The 21,139-nt window shown below is 37.0% G+C and overlaps 1 long non-coding RNA gene across 1 annotated transcript in view; it reads right to left on the bottom strand.

The window, feature by feature from the left end:
* LOC141416836 (uncharacterized) overlaps window positions 1–21,139 on the bottom strand; it is an 88,462-nt gene that overhangs the window by 8,207 nt on the left and 59,116 nt on the right. The gene's annotated exons all lie outside the window — the stretch shown is intronic.

Here is a 21,139-nt window from a genome sequence, read left to right as displayed (position 1 = left end):
CTGGAAACCTGTGGTCCCATGGGTCAGTGTGGGGAGTGTTTTATAGCTTTTTTCTTTGTGTATTGCCTGAGTGTGGAGATGCCTTTCAGATGCTGCTGGGCATTTCCTAAAGAGGAGAAGTGTCTCCTTGACCTCCCAATGTCCATCCTTCACCATGTTCCTTTTGAAGGGCTAAGAGTAGAAATTATTCTACTGGCTTCTGGGGGTAGTCTGCCATTCTTAGCATTCTTTTCTTGTTAGAAACATTGTTTCAATCTCTACCCATCTTCAGGAGTTTTTCTCCCTGTATGACTGGTTTTGTGTCTTCAAGTGCCATTCTCAAAAGAAAACCAGTGCCTGGATTTAGAAACCATGTTAATCCAGGATGATGACATTTTAACTTCTTTAATATTTGCAAATACCCTGTTTCCAAACAACTTCAAAATTCACAGCTGTAGGCTCAATAGGTATTTTGGGGAGACATTCATAGACACCATAGACATTCTAGAAAGTCTTTGCCCTCACTATATTCATTATTCTTTTCTCCTCTAAAGCCTGATTTCAGCCTGGTTTCAGTCATCCTCCTCCTATGTGCACTATTTCTATTAAATTTCACTAAAACTTATCTCCATCTGTGAAAAGATACACATGTGTTTCATTTTTTATCTTAATTGGCCATTTTACTACTCCTTCCTTCTTGAATTTTTCTACTGTTAACTCATTTGATATGACACGAATGAGTATCATTTTATTCCTGCCATTTTTGGATTCATTTGTTCCTTTTTAGACTCATTTTTTCTAGCATCAACATCTGAAATTCCCTCAGGAGCGACTCTATAACTTCTTTGCTACTCACTGCATATCCATCTATAGTTATTTTCTTTCATATTATTCTCTCTAGTTTCTGCATCTTCCCTGAATTTCAGAGCCTAGTGAACAGGCATCTTTGATGTTGCCATACCGTCACTATGTCAGTAAAGCAAAAGTTGTTGAGGTTTGTAATCACAACAATGAAAGGCGTGCAAATAAGAGGTATCTACCACAGAGCTTGAGGACATTTTTAATATCATCCTTGCTGGAATATTGAGAAACACCAAAACAATGCAAACATGGCTACCTCCAATAAAAGAGGCAGAGGAAAACAAAACGTATGGCTGCTGCCCAGCACCAATGACCTTTCTGGCAATGTCCAGCACCTTCCTCCATTCCCCTTTGCAGTCATTTTTTCTAATGCCCATCCTCCTCCAACCTCCCTTTTCCCACTATAGGATGCTTAAAACACTAGCCTGTAAGAGAGGCTTTTCCTCAGCCCTCTAAGAATGTTACTCTGATGGCTAAGTGTCCCTCTAAAGTCTTCTCTCCCTAATAAAGACCTACTGCTTGCAAAGGTCACAGATTCTTTCTTGGTCTCTCTCTCTCTCTCTCTCTCTCTTGCTTCTTCATTTTCCTTCCATTTATTGCTGAAACCTGGGAGAGAGTTTTGAGAAGAGGGAATGCCTTTCTTGGGCTACTGGGATTCTGTGGCAATCGTCATATGGTTAATGGTGCACATCCATGGGATCTCCAATCCAGGGCTTATACAGAAGCACCAGGGCTAAGAGGTGCTAAAGCTCCTGAGAGGGACATGGCTGGTGTCCAACTCCATCCCCAAACCACCTAACCTCTCTTTTTTTTCTTTTTTTTTTCTTTTTTCTTTTATTATTCATATGTGCATACAAGGTTTGGCTCATTTCTCCCCCCTGCCCCCACCCCCTCCCTTACCACCCACTCCGCCCCCTCCCTCTCCCCCCCCTCAATACCCAGCAGAAACTATTTTGCCCTTATTTCTAATTTTGTTGTAGAGAGAGTATAAGCAATAATAGGAAGGAACAAGGGTTTTTGCTGGTTGAGATAAGGATAGCTATACAGGGCACTGACTCACATTGATTTCCTGTGCGTGGGTGTTACCTTCTAGGTTAATTCTTTTTGATCTAACCTTTTCTCTAGTACCTGTTCCCCTTTTCCTATTGGCCTCAGTTGCTTTAAGGTATCTGCTTTAATTTCTCTGAGTTAAGGGCAACAAATGCTAGCTAGTTTTTTAGGTGTCTTACCTATCCTCACCCCTCCCTTGTGTGCTCTCACTTTTATCATGTGCTCATAGTCCAATCCCCTTCTAACCTCTCTTTAAAACTCTCTTTCTCTCCATTCTTTCCCTCCCCACTATCATATATATGACTCTGTCACTATTATAATTTCTGCTAAGCCTCCCCATCAAAATGACAGTTCTTTTGGGCATGGGGTTAGGGGCAACTGCCTCTTCTGATTGGACATGAGCCTAAATCTATTGTTGGCTTTTTCTACCTAATAGAAACACTGCTCTGGGGCTGGGGCTTTTGGTCATACATAAGCCCCTAACAATCTGTTCCCCTGTGAGTTTATGCAGTGCCCTTCGCTGATTCCACTCCACACACTCAACACCATCTCCAACGTCTACAGGGACAGGTAAGACCTGGCATCTCCATCCTGCACTCTGTAGTGCCTCAATGTGTCAAATACCAGCCATTCCTGCCTTCAGTGTTCTTATCTCTCCCCCACCCCCGCCCCTATGGCCATTTGGCCACAATGAGTCTGGTCCCTGGATACATAAGTTAGAGATGTCTGCCTGGTTTTGTAACCTTTCTTAACCCTGACCATGAGCAATAACCACTCTATAATTCCCTCTGACACACTGCTGGGGTGTCTCATACATAACCTCACAAAATTAGGCCTAAAGGGCAGTTTAAAACAAACAAATCTCATAAATTTTTCCACACAAATTTGGCCACAATATAGATTAAATAACTCTTCAAAATGGCCTAAATTTGGAAGTTTTGATACCAATATTCTCCATGATCTTGGTACTTTTATTGTGAGCAACATCAAATGGCAAGAGGCCTCTTATCTTCAGGCATTCTTTAATCTCAAGTCTTAACCTTCTCTTTGTTCAAACTGCAGACCTCTCCAAGTCCTTCTTCTTGATTCTTACCTCTTCCCCTCAGCTCCTGCTCCTAGTCCACTCCCATCAACTTTTGATCCAGATCCCATAGATGCATGCCCTCTTTATCTGTCCCCCCTCAAACTAACTCCTCCAAGCCCCTGTCCTCTCCAGAAGACACTTCCTCCCCTCTTTCCCTAGAAAACACTTCTTTAATTGTGGCCCCTTCCCTTCTTTTATCTCCTCCTCACACCCTATCCCAATCACATGCTCCAACATTCCTACAACTATCCAGATCTACACATCCCTCTCCAACTCCCATTCCCCACCATGAGAGGTGGCAGGAGTTGAAGGAACAGTCAGAGTCCATGTCCATTTTTCTATGTTATTCATCTCCCAAACTGATCAATGATTGGGCTCCTTTTCAGACAATCCAACAAGATGCCATAAGGAATCCCTCCATCTTACTTGGGCCTATGCCCTCACATTGGGTGACACTAATACCATTATTAATGACACCCTCACAGAGAATAAAAAAGAAATAATATGGAAAGCAGCAGAACAACACACTGACCCACTCAATGAACAGCATCCCAATAGACAACCCCCCCTCTGACACTGAGGCAGTACCTAAAACTAAGTCTCAATGGAGCTATTAAGATGAGGACACAGAATGCAAACTAGTGCAACCACTCTAGAAAAAAAATATAGAGGCTTCTTAAAAATCTAAACATAGATCTTCCATATGATCCAGCAATCCCACTCCTGGAAATATACCCAAAGGAATGTGACACAGGTTACTCCAGAGGCAACTGCACACCCATGTTTATTACAGCACTATTCACAATAGCCAAGTTATGGAAATGGCCAAGATGCCCCACTACAGATGAATGGATTAAGAAAATGTGGTACTTATACACAATGGAGTTTTACTCAGTCATGAAGAAGAATGAAATATTATTCTCAAGAAAATGGATGGAACTAGAGATCATCATTCTGAGCGAGGTTAGCCAGGCTCAGAAGACCAAGAATCATATGTTTTCCCTCATATGTGGACTTTAGGTCTAGGGCAAATACAGCAATGTTGTCGGACTTGGGTCACATGCTAAGGGGAGAGCACATATGGGAGGTATGGGGATAGATAGGAAACCCAAAACATGAAAATGTCTGATGTCCCCACTGCAGAGGAGCTAATACAGAAACCTTAAAATGACAGAGGTCAAAATGGGAAGGGGATCAGAAACTAATGAAAAGGTCAGGTAGAGCTGAATCAGCTTGGGTCGTAACACACTTATGCATGGAAGCAATGCTAGGAATCTCTCTGTATAGCTATCCTTATCTCAACTAACAAAAATGCTTTATCTCTCTTATTATTGCTTATGTCTTCTATTCAACAAAATTGGAGAAAAGGGCAGAACAGGTTCTGCCTGGAAGTGAGGGGGAGTGAGGGGAGAGGGGAGAGGGAAGGGGCGGGGGCATAGGGAGAAGTGGCCCACACAATGTATGCATCTGTGAATAAATGAATAAGAAAAATAATTTAAAAAAAGATGGGGACCCAGGATCAAATTCTCAAAATTATATGATTTCCTGCCTGCTGACAGGCATGGGCAAAAATAGCCATAGAGAAGTCAACTACAGTAGAATCAAAGAAATCACACAAAATCCAGATGAAAACCCCACTCTTTTTATTAATCACCTCATGGAGTCAATGACAAAATACACTAATTTAAACCCTGCCTCCCAAGAGTGCCATATTTTCTAACATCTCCACTTTATAAGTCAGTCAGCACCAGATATATGAAGAAAGCTTCAAAAACTTGAAGAGGGCACCAAGATCCCCCAACAAATGTTAATAAACCCAGCCTTTAATGTTTTAAGCAATAGAGGTGAGGAAGCCAAGAATTAAGGGACAAAAAAACCAGCAAAAAACACCAGCAAAAAATACCAAATACAGGCCTCCATCCTCCAAAACCAAAACCAGATACCCCATACTAACCAAAAAAAAAACCACACAAGGGACCTGGCAAACAGCCCTCTGAGGCCAGATTCCAATGTAGAAACAAGGGACATGCCCACAATGTGGAAAATGGGGACACTGGAGGATGGACTGTGTCTGCAGGGAAACAACTTTTTCCTCATGTACAGTCTCAAATTCCAAATAGCCTCCCAACCGAGGATCCAATACCAATGTTTCCACTAGAAGATTGACAAAACCTGGATCATAAAGCCCTAGCCACTTGTGAGTACACTGATCCATGGGTAACTGGGATAGTATCAGGAAAACACATTTCTTTCTTCCTTGATATTGGGGCATCCAGATCAGTTTTAACCGAATATGTGGGTCACCATAAAAAAGCTTCCTTCCCTATCGTTGGAGTAGATGGCATACCAAACACACCCAGCATAGCACATTCCTCTGTACTTTACTTTTGGATCTAACATACCCTACCTGGTTATTCCAGCTTGTCCCTTTCCAATATTAGGATGAGATATACTCCATATACTCAAAACCACCATTTTTATCTCAACCATTAATTCTGTCAAGCCCATACAATTTATTTTCCCTATAGAGGACCTTCCACAACCCAAAACCTCTATCCACCTCTTACAGGAAGTCAATCCCCAAATTTGGAAAATATGCCATCCCTTCATAGTTTCACATCATACTGCCTGTTAAGATCATCCCACAATATCCTCTGTGGAGTTAAGAACATATGGGATTAAAATTAAATACAAATCAACTAAAAACCTCTCATCTCTTAATCTGTGTTAAATCCTCTTACAACACTCCCATCTCTCCAGTTAAAAAACTCAATGGTTCCATTAGACTAGTCTAAGACCTCAGAAAAATCAATGCTGCCATTCATCCCGTGGTTTCTAATCCATATACTCTTCTCTCTCAGATTCCTCCCAGGACCTCTTTCTTTTTAGTCCTAGATCTCAATGACCCCTTCGTTACAATCCACTTACATCCCTCCTCCCAACCATTATTTGCCTTTCCAAGGACAGATCCCATTACCCATTACACCCAACAATTAACCTGAACAGTTCTCCCCCAGGGATTCAGAAACTCTCCTCACCTTTTTGGCCAAGCCCTACAGCAGGATCTCAATCTCAGTTCCCTCAATCTTTTCTCAAGCAAGCTCATTCAATATGTAGATGACCTCCTTCTATATAGCCTCTCCAGATCTGTATGTAAACCCCACTCCATTATTCTCTTTAATTCATTGAAACACTGGGGATATTGGGTATCAAAAAATAAGGCCCAACTTCTATCAACTTCAATAACATTCATGGAACATTTATTAATTCCAGGATATTGTCAAATACCTCAAAACAGAAAAACTTCCATAATCCAAATTCCTTCCCTTGAGAGAAAAAGGGACATCCTTTCTTTTTTGGAGTAATTTGATATTTTAGAATCTGTATTCCTAATTATTCAATAATAACCAAACCACTATATAAGGCTGCTAGAGGGGACCTATATGAGCCTTTACCTTGCCTAAGGGCCCTTCTGACCTCTTTTTTTAAAAAATTTTTATTCATTTATTCACATGTGTATACATTGTTTTCAACATTTCTCCCCACTGCCCCCCACCTCTCTCTCTCCCAATCCTCCTTGCCCCCAGGCAGAACCTGTTCTACCCTTTTCTCCAATTTTGTTCTTATTATTAAGCAATAACAAGAAAGACAAAGACAAAGAATTTTTGATAGTTGAGATAAGGATAGCTATACAGAGAGATTCCTAGCATTGCTTCCATGTACCTCTTTTAATCTCCTCATACAATCTTTATCAAGGGCTCCTGCACTTTCCATACCAGACTCTAACAAAATTATTCATCTACACTCAGACAAAGGCTAAGCTTTGGGCCTGGTGGCCCAAAGTGCAGGAGATTCAACAGCTTTTATAGCTGACCTCTCAAAACAACTATACCTCATTTACAGAAGCTGGCCAGTGTGCCTAAAAGTATTGGCCACAGCAGCTCTCTTAACAACAGAAGTTCAAAAAATAACTTGCAATTTACCTATGACAGCCTGGTCATCTCACAACATTCAAAACATAATTAGCCACAAAGCTCTTAATGCAATCTCCCCATCTCGTGTTCAGATCTTACACTCCTTTCTCTTACAAACTGATCTAACTTTCCTGTGATGTCAGTGAACAAACCCTGCTACCCTCTTATACTCAAACATCCCACCTAACCCAGAGCCCCCAACTCATGACTGCAATGTGATACCTGATGACTCACAACTTTTCATCACATCCTAGACACCCGCATACCTGATGAACCCACCTGGTTTACAGACAGTAGCTCTACAAAGGCCTCCACTATCTCTGCAGCTAGAACAGGATGCAAAATAGTTTAGAGATGCCCAAATAATAATACATACACCATAACAGAAACAAATAGCCTTCCTCCTTTAATGACTTCCCAATAGGTAGAACTGTATGTTCTTATATGAACATTACAAAGGGAAAAAGAGAAGACACTTAACATTTATACAGACTCAAAATACACATATGATATCATCCATTCTAATAGCAAAAAAAAATGGGCTTCTTAACAACTAAGGGTACCCAATTACCAAGGCAAAACATATTATGGACCTTTTATAAGCTGTCTCTTCCTCACAAAGCTGACTTCCTTCACTGTAAGGGATATCAAAAGGATAATATGTTCATATCCATTAGCCATAATTTGGCAGACACCACAGCTAAACAGGCACCCCAACAAATGCTCTCCCCCAGGCCATTCTATCAATTCATTTTAGTTACACACAAAAAGGGATAGAACTATTAAAATCTCCTGGGGCTAGCCAACACAAAGAATACTGGTTTCTTAACAATACCCTTGTTCTACCAGAACAACAAATTAAACCCATATTAACTGCCCTCCATCAAGTCTTCCACTCTAACCCTCTATCTTTACTCCATTTTATTAAAACTCATATTGCTCCTAATCCTAACTTCCACAAAACAATAAAGGAAATCTCATCTTCTTGCAACATATGCCCCAAAGCTAACCCCCTATCAAATATCTGGCCTCCCTCCCTTCCCACCCATCAGGCAAGAGGTCACTTACCTGGATCAGACTGGCAAGTGGATTTTCCTAATATGCCCCTGGTTAAGCACAAGATATATCTTCTAGTTTTCACTGACACCTTAACAAGAAGGATTGAAGCTTTCCCCACTACTAAAAAGAGAGTCTCCACTGTGGCCACCATACTTTTCAGGGAAATCATTCCCAGTTTTGGTGTCCCAAAATTGCTATAATCAGATAATGTGGCAGAATTTACTTCTACCATTGTTCAACAATTGACCTCCTATATTGGGTCAAAAATGACACTTTGATATCCCATACCATCCAAAGTCCTCTGGAAAAGTAGAAAAGGCCAGTCACACCCTAAAAAATATACTCACTAAACTTACTCAGGAACTTCAACTAAACAGGGTCAAACTATTACGTTTAGCTCTCCTCTGCACCCAAGCCCTCCCTCTAAAGCCTCTGCTCATCAGCCCTTTTGAGGCCACGTATGGCTACCAACTAGTAACACCTGGTCTTCCTACAACAACTTCTAACATTCCCCTTCTGCTTTCTTCTTTACTACCTACTTGAGGACAATATTTTGGACTCACCTAGACACCCAACTCTCAAAACCCACCTCTCTTTGTCCTACAAACCCCAACCCGGTACAGACTAGAGAATGGCTTTATTACAAGGGACCAATACCCCTCTTCACTTACAACCTCCTTGGAAGGGCCCCATATAGGCAAGAGATATTTTAACAACTTCCACTGCCATTAAACTACAGAGATATTAACCCTGGGTACAGTCTCTTCTATAAAACAAGCCTCTTCTTCCCCCGATGCACCACCCCCTACTGCTCTCTCCTGCTATTGGACAGAACCCACCAAGATCCATATCACCCATCTGCCCTCTATCCAGGATAGTAATGAATTGACTACTTCATCTGTACCAGACCTTCCTCCAGATTCTCCAAAGCCAACTTAACAATTATTACCTACCACAAAAAAACCTCCATAGATCATCTTGGACCATTGGCTACAAGGAGATCTCATTGAGCTCACACCCAGACAAATACTCTTCTTTTCCTTTCTTTTAGAGTGAAAGAGAATATGTTTATCAGGATACTCAATGATTTCATTACTTATAGTTTGACAAATGATTTTTTTCATGTCTTTAAAATAAACCTTGGACAGTGGATTATGAGAAGCCTATCAGAACTGGACATAAGCAAGGTGAGAGGCAGCTGAACTGTTTTTCCTAAGATTCCTACAGACAGTAAGCCAAGATAGGCACAGCCCCAGCTACAGAAGAGGGAAATGCAAACAGCTGCTTCTGAGTTGTTTACATTCAGAGAAGCAGGAACACAGGTTTCACCTGTTACAATGTCATGCCACTCCCCAAGAACTGCTGCTCCACCCCGTTTACCACTGGATATATAAAACTCACTGAAGGAGGACACCAGGCTTTTGCTCTGGGCTTTTTTCCTTTGCTTTGGGCCTTTTGCTTTTGGATTTCTGATGGGGAAGGCTTCTTGGTGTGGGAGGCTTTTGGAAAGGAAAATAAATTGCTGAAGGGGAAAGATTGCTTAAGGGAAAAGGAGAATGGCTAAAGGGGAATTGCTAGCAAGCCTGAGGGCTGAGACTTTAAGACAGCTAAAGAAAGAACATGGTACAGTGCAAGTTGGCACTGAGAATTTTATACATAGGCTTTAGAAAAGCTAAGCTAAAGAAAAGCTAAAGAGAACAGTGCAAGTCTAAGGAATGGGACTTTAAGAGATACACATATGCAGTTTTTAGACGAAGCTGTTGTTTGCACGTCTGAGCACTGAGGCTTTAAGAAAGCTAAAGAAACAGTGCAACTCTAGGGGCAAAGACTCAGAGATTATGCTAAAGATCAGCAAAGAGAAAACATGGGCAGAATGAGTCTAAAGAAAGAGGTTTTAAGGAAGGTTTTAAAGAAGAACTTAGTAGCAAGATTTTAAAGAATTGTAAAGGAGTAAGGCCTTAAAGAATAAAGACAGAGAAAAGAAGCAATGAGAGTTGTGCATCTCCACATGAGTGCCCAACACACCTGATCCCACTTTCTGTCTGTCTATAATTGTGTCTTTTCTGAATCTCCAGTCACCCCTAGTTAGCCCCAGTTAGGTTCAGTAATAATTAGGAGTGAGAGAAAGCTCACTGAAACAAAGGAGCGAAAGAAAACAGCTTGCTCCAATAAAATTTATATTTTAGGACAATTTCAGATTTATGAAAAACTTAGAAAGATATAAAAATTCTCACATAACCATTATCCTGTTTCCCCCATTAACATCTTACATTAGTATTGTACATTATTTTTACAATGTACAATGAACCAGTATTGAGATACAGATTAAGAAAATTTCATAATTTATTCAAATTTTCTAAGTTTTAAGCTAATGTTCTTTTTCTGCTTTAGAATAGCATATAAGATAGTGTATATAAGATACCCATATAAGATACTTCTCTTTAGACTCCTCTTATTACAACAGTATCTCAAACTTTCTCTGTTTTTGATGATCAGAAATTTTGTAGAATGTGCTGTAATTGGGATTTGTCTGATTTTTCCTTATGATTACACTGGTGTTAAGTGTTTTAGAGAGGACAAATAAGTAGTTCACCATTTTTATTACATCAAGTATATATACTATCAACATGACTTTTCATAGTTAATATTGACCATGATCTTCTAGTTGAAGTAACATCAGGTTTTCCACTATAAAGCTACTCTGTTCTTCCTTTCCATACTGCATTCTTTAACAGAAAATCACCAAGTGTATCCTCATTTAAGGAATGAGAAGTTATCTCCTGATAGCTGGGGTTCTACATAAATTACTTGGGGTTCTTCTGTGTGGAGATTTGTATATTGCCTCCAATTTATTCAGTTATTTATTTATGCCAGTGTAGACAGACTCAAGAATATTCAGTCTATATTTTGGATTATAATCAATGTTAGTGCATTTTGTTGCTCAAATTGTTCCAGCTTTGGTCGTTTGAGTGCTATTTCCATTAATTCCTACTTCCCTTACATTTTCCCATCAATTTTTGATGGTTTTTGTTTTGGTTTCTTTCTTTCTGGCATTATCAGCTGTTCCTTTCATTCTGTGTATGTCTTGCCCTAGCCCTAGAATCAGCCATTTGTCTAGGAAGCCCTTGTTTCTTCCTTTGAACTCAAGATCTGGGTGATAGTATGCTCATTATAACTACAGTGTCTGCTTCTAGGCTTTTTTCTGTGACAGTGCAAGGAAAAACATGTATATACACATATATAACTATTCCTGTGTATAAAAATCTGTATATTTTGCCAAACATGAGTTCCTAGTGATGTCACCAGTTCTAATCCATCACAACACAACTCATTCTAGTCTCTTCCCCTTGCTTCTCTCCGGACTCTTATTGCAATAGTGAGAAACCTGGTCCGCACTATCCACCATCTATTTAATTGGTTGCTCAATTCCAGTATACATGTAGAGTGGTAACAGAATTTTTTAACTAAAGTATAGTGCATCTGTACAGTTTCTTTTGCCTTTATTTTAGTCTTAAATTTCTATATGTTTTCAGGGTTACTTAGACCATCACTCTCTTCTTCCCTCTTCCATGAGGTTGATTTATAATTTGTAATACAGTATGAATAAGTGGTTTGGAATAAAGCTGCTATGAAGAATTTCTTGCAGATTTATATGTGGACATAAGATTTCAAATCAAATCAGCAAAGAGTAGGAACAGATTGCATGGCTCAGCTTATAAGATTTTACTGGTCTTGACTTTTCACTGTTCTTTTCCTTTGGACAAAATAATCTCCTTTTAAATTTTCCTCACCCGCTACACTATCAAGTTCCTGTTAACTATTGATTCCAGGTTATATCATCTCCACAAAAGAACAGATGTAGATGTTACAGAATCACAGCTGATCATCTTTTGGGGGAAACCTAGCCCCCAGTGATCTTTGCCCCACAACTGATGAATGGATTAAGAGAATGTGATATTTATGCAAAATGGAATTTTATTCAGCAATAAAGAAGAATGAAATTTTGTTGTTTGCAAATAAGTGAATGAATCTTAAGTGAAGTTAGACTAGTGATTTTAAATATTAGTTCTTTTACTACTCACAATTTTGCATGAGACTAAATTAATCTCAAATTAATAAGATAATAATATATTTTTTTATTTTTTACAAATAAAAAAAGACTAGTGTAGTAAAAAAATTCTAGGCATCAACTCTAGTCCGCATTACCTAGTGTAATCTTCTCCTGTTGTGTGTGAGTGAAACCCATTAATATGAGATATAACTTCCATGATTGTATTAAATTATATGAAAAAATAAATACATCTCAAAGAGTAAGTAATGACATGAGTATTTTTTAAAGTTTTCTCCATTTGGTGAGCAGAAAGGACAAGCTACTTTTGATGATTGTGAAGATGGAGGATATTTTATAAGAAGGTTTTCATGTTACCTCTAGGAAGAAAAATTAGTTTGTGATTGAAACTCAGCCAGAAAACTGGCTAGTCTAATTACCTAGAGCATAAGGAACTAAATTCTACCAACAACTTGAATGAGCTAGGAAACAAATTGTTCTGCACAGACTCCTGATAAGAGCCGAGTCTGTTCAGTACCTGATTTCAGTCTTGTGAAATCCTAAAATGAGAAAAATCAGCAGAGATCTCTTAAATTTCTAAGCTACAGAATTTTGACCTAATAATTGGGTGTTATTTAAGCTGCAAACTTGTGACATTTTGCTATGCAGAAATAGAAAACTAATGGTTTTTCTGCAGGATAATGTGACTAAATAATGGGGTAAAGGTTGTAGTCATCTTTGGCTTCAGTTCTCTAACTGCTTTGATGTTTTAGACAAGAAAGAAGCAACAGAGCCAATGTAAGGATCAGAAATTTTGTGTAATTTTTGCTTGTGTCATGAACAAAAATATGATTTAATTTAAAAAATTAAATTAAATTACTAGACCCATGTTCTAATACTAGTATAGTTATCAACCTTATTTTTCCATGTCAAATTTTTCTTAATTAAAATGAGATTGCTTGCCTGGACTTGAGGGGGTAGGGAAGAGAGGGAGGGGATGGGGGAGGGGGCAGGGGGCAGGGGAGAGAAATGACACAAACAATATATGCTCATATGAATAGATTTAAAAATAAAATAAAAACAAAAAATAAAAAAACTTTCTAACTTTAATTCTTGTTATTTTTCTTCCTTTTTTCCCCCTTATCTTTAAACAAGATTGTCTTGAGATATTGGAACTATTTTTAGATGTTCTCTGACGTATGAAGTAAATGTAGCAAGTATATGTAGCAAATACTGATTGTCAATGTGTGCTCACCATTACAGTTCTTGGTAGTTTTTCATTGGTTACCCCAATTGTTCTTCTTTAGAAAATCTAAAGCAAAGAGAAGACCTGGGATGTAACAATGATAAATTTTTGAATTCATCTCTGAAAACTTCAATGATAACTTTCTTCTAGAAACCTCATGGTAAAAAAAAGAGTTCTTTTAAATAAAATCCATTTTATGATCTGTGGACTTCTTATTTTTTTCTGAAACTAGATATTCTGTGGAATCACTGAGAGTATTTATTATGATGCAATTGACTTACGATAATTATACTTTACAATAGTTAATAGCTCACTGCCTCCACCTGTATAATAACAAAGATTATGGGGAATGTAGTCTTTAAATGAAAGAACTATTCATTTTATCTCTTCAAGCTTCTCATAATGGCATTTCTTTCTGAATGGCTCATTTTTTCTGGAACTTAGGCTTTTCATATTGTTCCTACTTTATCATTCCCTTCCCATGTTCTCAAGACAGAGTCTGAAGGAGTGCTTGGTAATTGTAGTAACAGCACTTTTTGTAATTGTACTTGATAAATGTATTCTACAAAGTCCACTTTCATCTACTTTAGAAGAGCCTGATATAACAAACTCAATTTTTGATAGAATTTCTAAAATTTAAAAAAATTATAACATTAAAAAAATCACAAATACATTAAGCAAGAAATCAGATTTAATTTCTCATGTGATAAATGGTAGTGAATAAATTTCTGAGATGTAATCTATGAGCTTCCATCCTTCTTTTTAACATTAAGTATCACAGGAAGAATTTTATACTATATATACTCACATTCTGATGCACAGTGGCAATCTCTATATTTATAATTGTTCCCTTTACTTGGTCTGTGTACTGTTACCCAGGCCATGCTATTTGCTTCAGTTGTATTCTCTTGTTTAGTGCAACTAAAATATTTGTCCTCCACCTCATACAACTGATCTTATATATTGGCACTCCCATTCTCATTGGGCATGAACTATTTGTCATAATTTTGTCTCCTGTGTCTAATGATTGCTTAAAAACATCAATCCATCATTATAAATCTCACAGCAATGCAGGTAATTGAAAAGACTTAGCCAGAAGTGACTCCTGTTTTCAAAAGCTTTACTATAGAAGAAATTTAAGGCTCTTGCATTTTCAGATTTCTGTGCTATCACTGTGTACCTAGTCAGCAATTCAAGAGCAACTAGTAAAATGTGTATATATATATATTTTTGGAGAGATTGATTTTTGAGTGAACAAAGGGTAATCTTAGTCATCAACTTATTTTTAAAATAGTGATATTGTTTCAATTGAATTACAGAAGTCAAATCATTTTCTTGATATATAGTAAGGAGAAAGAGAGGGAATTGTTTGGGTAACAGAGCTGCAAATACTGAGTTTAAATGAAATGATTGTATTGTGAATAAATAATGAGCCTCAATGTGGTAAATATTTAGACATGCAAGCAAACAAAAGAAAAAATATCTTTCTTAATGTATCAGAAAGTTATTCAAAGATAACACATCATATACATTCAGACTCTACAGAAAATGCATTTTCACAATTAGAGAAGGTAGGAAAGAGGCACATAAAATATTTCAGTAAAGCATTTCAATGAGTGTTGACAAACCTGACTAGAGTTTTATTCTACAAATGGTTCATTGAGGCTAAGAAGATAGTCACAATTTTAAAGTTAATACTTTTGATAAAATTTTCTCTTTAAATAAAACAAAAATTACTGAAATGTATTAGGCAGAAAAATTGAGTAATATTTTGGTTTTAGAAAATAAATAGATATGGCAGAGATTAGTATGAATTCAAATTGATGAAATCATGAGTCTTTTAAAAGCACAGTTCAGACATAGTGAAACTGACCTTTGTTGCCAGAGAAATTTTAGATACTGATGGGATTCTTTGAGAAATCTGGATATTCCTTGGGAAGGTTCAAGGCTGACTAAGACTTCTGTAATTTGTAAAGCTAAACAGAAAATTCAAGATGAGGAAAAACCAAGATGGTAGATTGCTGGTAGACCCCAGAACACCCAGCTCCCCAAACCCTGTAAGATAAACTTAGGTTCATGGCATCAAGGATAAGTGCTCTGGTTAGTTTGCAATTTAAGAGATTGCCAATATATAGCCAGACAATATCTACAATGACCAACCTCTAAATAAGCCTTTTAAAGAACAAATCTGCCCCCAGATATGCAGGTGCCACTAGCAACACACCACATCCCCCCATTGACTGGTGGATTTTTTTTTTTTGACAAGAGTAGCCTGCAGTTCACAAAACCTCATCTGAAGTGCTAAAACTTGACACACAGGGCAATGAGCCCTGCAAGAGCCTAGAAAGTCCTGGACTGTGGAGAAAGGAACTAATCACCAGTTGTCACCCTCCAACCCCAGGGCCTGTCCCCTGCCAACCTGAGTCAACTCCAATACCAGAGAGTGATACCTACAATTAATTCAGGGGAGCTTGTTGCTTTCAATCCCAGAGTATAAAACATAGTCCAGCTCAATTTGCATGTATCTGATTGCACCATTCCAGGAGAAAGTTCTTGGGCCCAATAAACTGAGGGAAGTCTCTACCCTGCCTGGTACAAGAGGGGTGCCATGGCTCAAAGATCAGCCCATGCTCTTCTCTGTACAAACAAAGACAAGCTGAGTGTAGGTTAGCCAAGCCTGAGCCCATCCTGTGAGAAATAATAACTCATTCCATCATTTCTGAGAAGCCTAGCAATGAACTTAAACTGACTGCCTTTCCCAAAGAAAAGCTTTTGTCTAGACTACCTGAGCTACAGCTCAGACTTGCCTAGTGGAAGAGGCTGACCAGAGCTTTCTGCTCAGACCCCCACAACCACCTTGGAGAAAACCACTTGCCTCCAACCAAGAGGAGCCTGTGGCTAAAACTCCTGAATGGAGCCACCAAAACCAGCCTGATGTGGAGGGGCATTACTGATTGCCACTCAGGCAAGCATATGTATCCTAAGGAGGGCAAGCACCCAGAAAAAGCCACTCTCTAAAGGAACACAGAGGGAATACGTGAAAACTGCAGTCTTGGGGGAAGGGTCCAGAATATTTATTGAACATCTATTCCATTTTGCTGAAGTTTCTATTTGTCTATCCTTTTATTCCAATTTTTTTCAACTTTTTTGTCTTTTTTCTTCTTTCCTTTTCCTTTTCCTCTTCCATTTCACCCCACTTTATCTATCTCTTCCTTACAAATCATTCAATGAGTGTTTTTTTCTCCTGCCATCTTATATTTTTCCTATCCTTCCTATTCTGCCATAATTAACAACAGACCTTTCCACACATTAGGGTATTATTACCCTGAAACCCCCACATTCCACACATCTTCTCTCCTCTCCCTGTTGTCCTTCTTTATCTTCTCCTCTATTACCATTATTTTTATTTCCTAAAACTTAATACCTATGCAACAATTTTATTTCCCCGTCACCCCTCTGTTTATAGATAATACTAACAAGGGATTTATATTTCACATAAATTACTGGTTTGGCATTGGACTGGTGAATTTGTTATTCTTAAGTTATACCCTCAGATCAAAATAATAGCAGAAAACTTCCCAAGTCTCCAGAAAGAGATGCTCATCCAGGTCTAGGAGGCCTCTAGGACACCAACAGACATGCCCAAAATAGAAGCAATCCATGGCATATTATAATTAAAACAACAAACACAGAGAATAAGGAAAAAATATTGAAAGCTATAAGGGAAAAACATCAAACAATTTATAACAGTAAAACCAGAAAAATAACAGCAGATTTCTCAGTAGAAACCTAAAAGAAAGAAGAGAATATTCCTGTGTTTATATTCTTGATGATAGCCATTCTAACAGGGGTGAAGTGGAATCTTAACATGATTTTGGTTTGCATTGACTATTGAAGGTCTTTGTGATTTCATATGAACATTATGGTTGAGTTTTCAATATGATAAATTAATAATACAAGGGATTTTATTGTGATGATTCCATACATGCATGCAGCAGCCCTTAAACAAGTTCATCTCCTGCATTATATTCCCATGCCCCCTCTCTTTCTTCTCCCTTCTTTCAAACATTGTTTGGTAGATCTCCTTACACTGTTTTATGATATATATGTATATATATGTATATATATATACATATATATATATATATGTAGCATACTTTGATCTTCTTCACTCCTTAATATTCTTTCCTTTCCCCTCCTTGTTCCGCTTTCCTCCCAGGCAGTTACCCATTTACATTCATGTTGTTTCATTATTATTATTATCAAAAAATCATCATTTTAGGTCTAGTCTCCATAAATGAGTGAGAACATAAGATATTTGGCTTTTTGGATTTTTCTTATCTCACTCAACATCATTTCATTTCTTATGACTGAATAATATTCTACAGTATGTACATATCATATTTTCTTTGTCCACTCATTGGTTGTTTGGCATCATTTTTGTTATAAGGATTATTACAAGCAGAGGACAAGAAATTTAGACTTAGAAAACTTAAAGTTGTAAGTTGTAATTTGACTCCAAGTCTGAGGGTAAAATAAAATCAATACTGAGCTTAAAGTCAGGTTTAAAGAAAGGTTTCAATGATGTCTACCACATTAGAGAGAAATGTCTGCTTTACTCCAAATTCATGTTCTAACTTTACCCACAAATATCATCACAGATACACAATATACACAATGCATAAATAATATTTAACTAAATACTTGGGCTCAAAAGTCCATCAAATTAACTAATAAAACTAAACCTCATATGGCCTCATTTTACTTATTGCATAATAGAATACCATAACCTCTTTCACAAAAGATGCATATAGAAGATGAAGTACTTCCTTGAAATGCATTGTGCAATACTACATTACACAATCTTGTTAGTAAACATAATTAAATTAATATTAAAATCAATGGAGATATTTGAATTTAGATTGAAAAAGATCTTTTCCTTCAAATATTAACAACTTCTCTGAGAATATATAGGACAGCTGACAGTAAGCCAAAGAAAAGGCTTTACATTCCTTTTGATGACAAGACTGTGTTAACTTTGTCCTCTGTATTTCAACTATGATTTTAAAAGAAGGCTCGTATAAGACTAAACTTTTAGCTCTTACTCTTGACTTCAATTCCCTTAGCCCCCAATTATTCATCTTTATTTCTCCTACTAAACTCAAATGATCTAATGATCTAACTATTACTAAACTTCACCCCAGTCTGCTGCTTCTGCTGGCTGAACTATAACTTACACAGTGTTAGTTCCCCTGAGCATTCTAAGAATGTGAACAGTAATTAATTCTATGAACAATTTAAACTCAGAATGACATTCATTAATTTTAATCCCCTGGAGCTGTTCTTTTACATTACAATGTTTTACTGAAAATACTGTATTTTTGTTTTTCTGCCACAAAGACTATTATTGTTAGGATAAGGTTTTATTTACTTTTTCAATACAATCAGAAATAATAAACGTGGATTCTACTTTATTCTTGGTAACATAACAGAAAGCTATTAAAATGTCTTTTCAGCAAAGAAATTGTCTTATAAGATTGCTTCTGTAAAAAGACAGATTTAAAAATCCTGTGAAGCATATGTTAACTGAAAAGAAACAAAAGAGGTTTATCTTAGATGGCATTCAATTTAAATGAGGGTCTGATCTGGAGCTGTGAAAGTGGAAATGGAAATGAATGAGCTAGTAACCTGATGCAGTAAACTTATATGAGTATTTGAAATTTCATTTGCCTTTATAGTTTTGTGCTTGGACACTCTACATAGATAGGTAGAAGACAAGAATAAAGTTAGAGGTTTGGAGGTTAAGAAGGGTGTGAAATTGGTGGGAAAGGATCTATGGAGAGAAGCTGTACTTTAATTTTTAATGTAATAAAAGCATATGGAAACTTCCAAGTAAAACAACAAAAATGAAGGTCTAAGAAGAAATAACTACCAATGAATATTTTTTCAAGTTACCTGTATAGAGCGTATGTGGAGTTGAAATGTCTGTGAACAGTTTTGGAGGAAAAAGAGAAGAAGCAGGACAAAAGGCTTAAGAATAGACAAAAGCAAAAGAGAGGGGAAAGATTGGTCTATTTGATAAATCTATGGTGCCATTAATTCTATGACATAATGATTTTGTATATTATGAGGCATAAGTAATATTCTAAGATCAATATGTCCGTCTTAGAATCAAAGACATGTATTATGCTTAAGATAGAATGAAGAGCAAAGGATGGGTTGTAAATATAAAAAATAATTAAGCATTATATAGAGAATAATTTGCAATACTGAGTAACATGGGTTATATATCTTGTGTGCAATGATATATAGGTGGCTATATAGCAGCCATCTAAAAATGAAAAAGGCAAATACTTTGAATGGTTGTTTAAAGAATTCTCAGACAATATTGGGAGCCAATACTGTACCTTAATGCACCAATTTCCAAAGAAGAATAAGGTGATATAGTTATGTGAGCATAAAGATCAAAAAGTGGAACAGAGATTCTTCTAGGCCTTTCTACAATTTGAGTTTGTCCAAAAAAAAAACCCCAGTTTACACTAGAGAGTTTCACAAAATTGCTGTCATCAGGAGAAAGCATGAAAGACCTGTAGGAATAATCACTTATGAGAACTTGTAGACTGAGAGTACACAGTTATTAAATGTGGGAGAAAGATGGTTCAAATTCATTGCAGATCAATTTTCATGTTCAGAAAATGCTTAAAATCTAGTATTACATCATCAAAATATTTCTAGAAATCATTTCTCATGACTGGTGTTATTTGGAAGACATTTTGAGAAACTATCATTAGCTATTAAACACAGAATGTCTTCTGTTCCACAGTCTGAACATCCTTATTTGCACTATTTTTATTCTTACTTATATCTTATAGTAGTAATTTACAGAGATTCTACGTTAAGGAAAAAAGTCATTTAAGAAACAGTCATTTCAATGTATACAAAAATCTTTGCCATAGTATGGGGTGTTCACATGATATGTGAAGGCCAAGTGTCACTAGAATGATCTTGTTAGAAAACCAGTGTAGCTGAAAAAGGAAAGTAATGACATGCCAGATCATCCTCTTTCATTTGTCATTTTTCTGTCCCTATCCAGGAAAATGATGTGTGGCTCACAAATTTTGGTTAATGATGAAGGTTAACTCAGTGTTAATTGTAAAACAAACACTATTAAGCTTAACACACTGTATGTTAGTCCTATTGATAGATAGTAACAGATGCCAACAATGATTCTCCACTCTAAAAATTTTTAAATACTGAGTTATTTCAAGGTACCTCATCGATTCTTGGAATACTAGGAAAAATTGAGTTTATTGCCATTTGAGTCAATTTCTTCACTATCAGGGGTTTGATTGAAGCCTTAGTGTTAGGAAAATTGAATCTGATAGATTAATCTTGCTCTTTTTAAAAAACATTTTTAGCAGTGATGCATTCTCAATTACTGATTAACTGTTGCTATGGGGAAAAATTCAATCACTTATTCTTATTTTTTTCTAACTTCTGTATTGTACATGGTCTCACCTTAGCTGTTTTCAGGGTAACAATGTGATATCAATATGCTCTAAAAAAGTTTGAAAATTTTACAATTGACTTTTGTGAGTTAGTGATAACCAGCATACTACTTCATTTTCGTAAGTCAGACAATATTACTTAGCATAATATGTGGATTTTGGATTGAGATGTAAAGACATTGACTTTACCATTACCTCATACTAGTCTAGAAACTAATTTCCCTTGGCCTCTTGTTGTCTATTTCACATCCTGGTACTTATGAGATATTCACAGGAAGATGGAAGGATGATAGATAACATAGTAGCTACTGTCAATACTTTGCATTTGAT

This window comes from Castor canadensis, chromosome 14, assembly GCF_047511655.1.
Source record: "Castor canadensis chromosome 14, mCasCan1.hap1v2, whole genome shotgun sequence".
In the NCBI taxonomy this organism is placed as follows: Eukaryota; Metazoa; Chordata; class Mammalia; order Rodentia; family Castoridae; genus Castor; species Castor canadensis.
The sequence above is the reverse complement of the archived record's forward strand: the minus strand, read 5'-3'. Positions and strand labels throughout refer to the sequence as shown.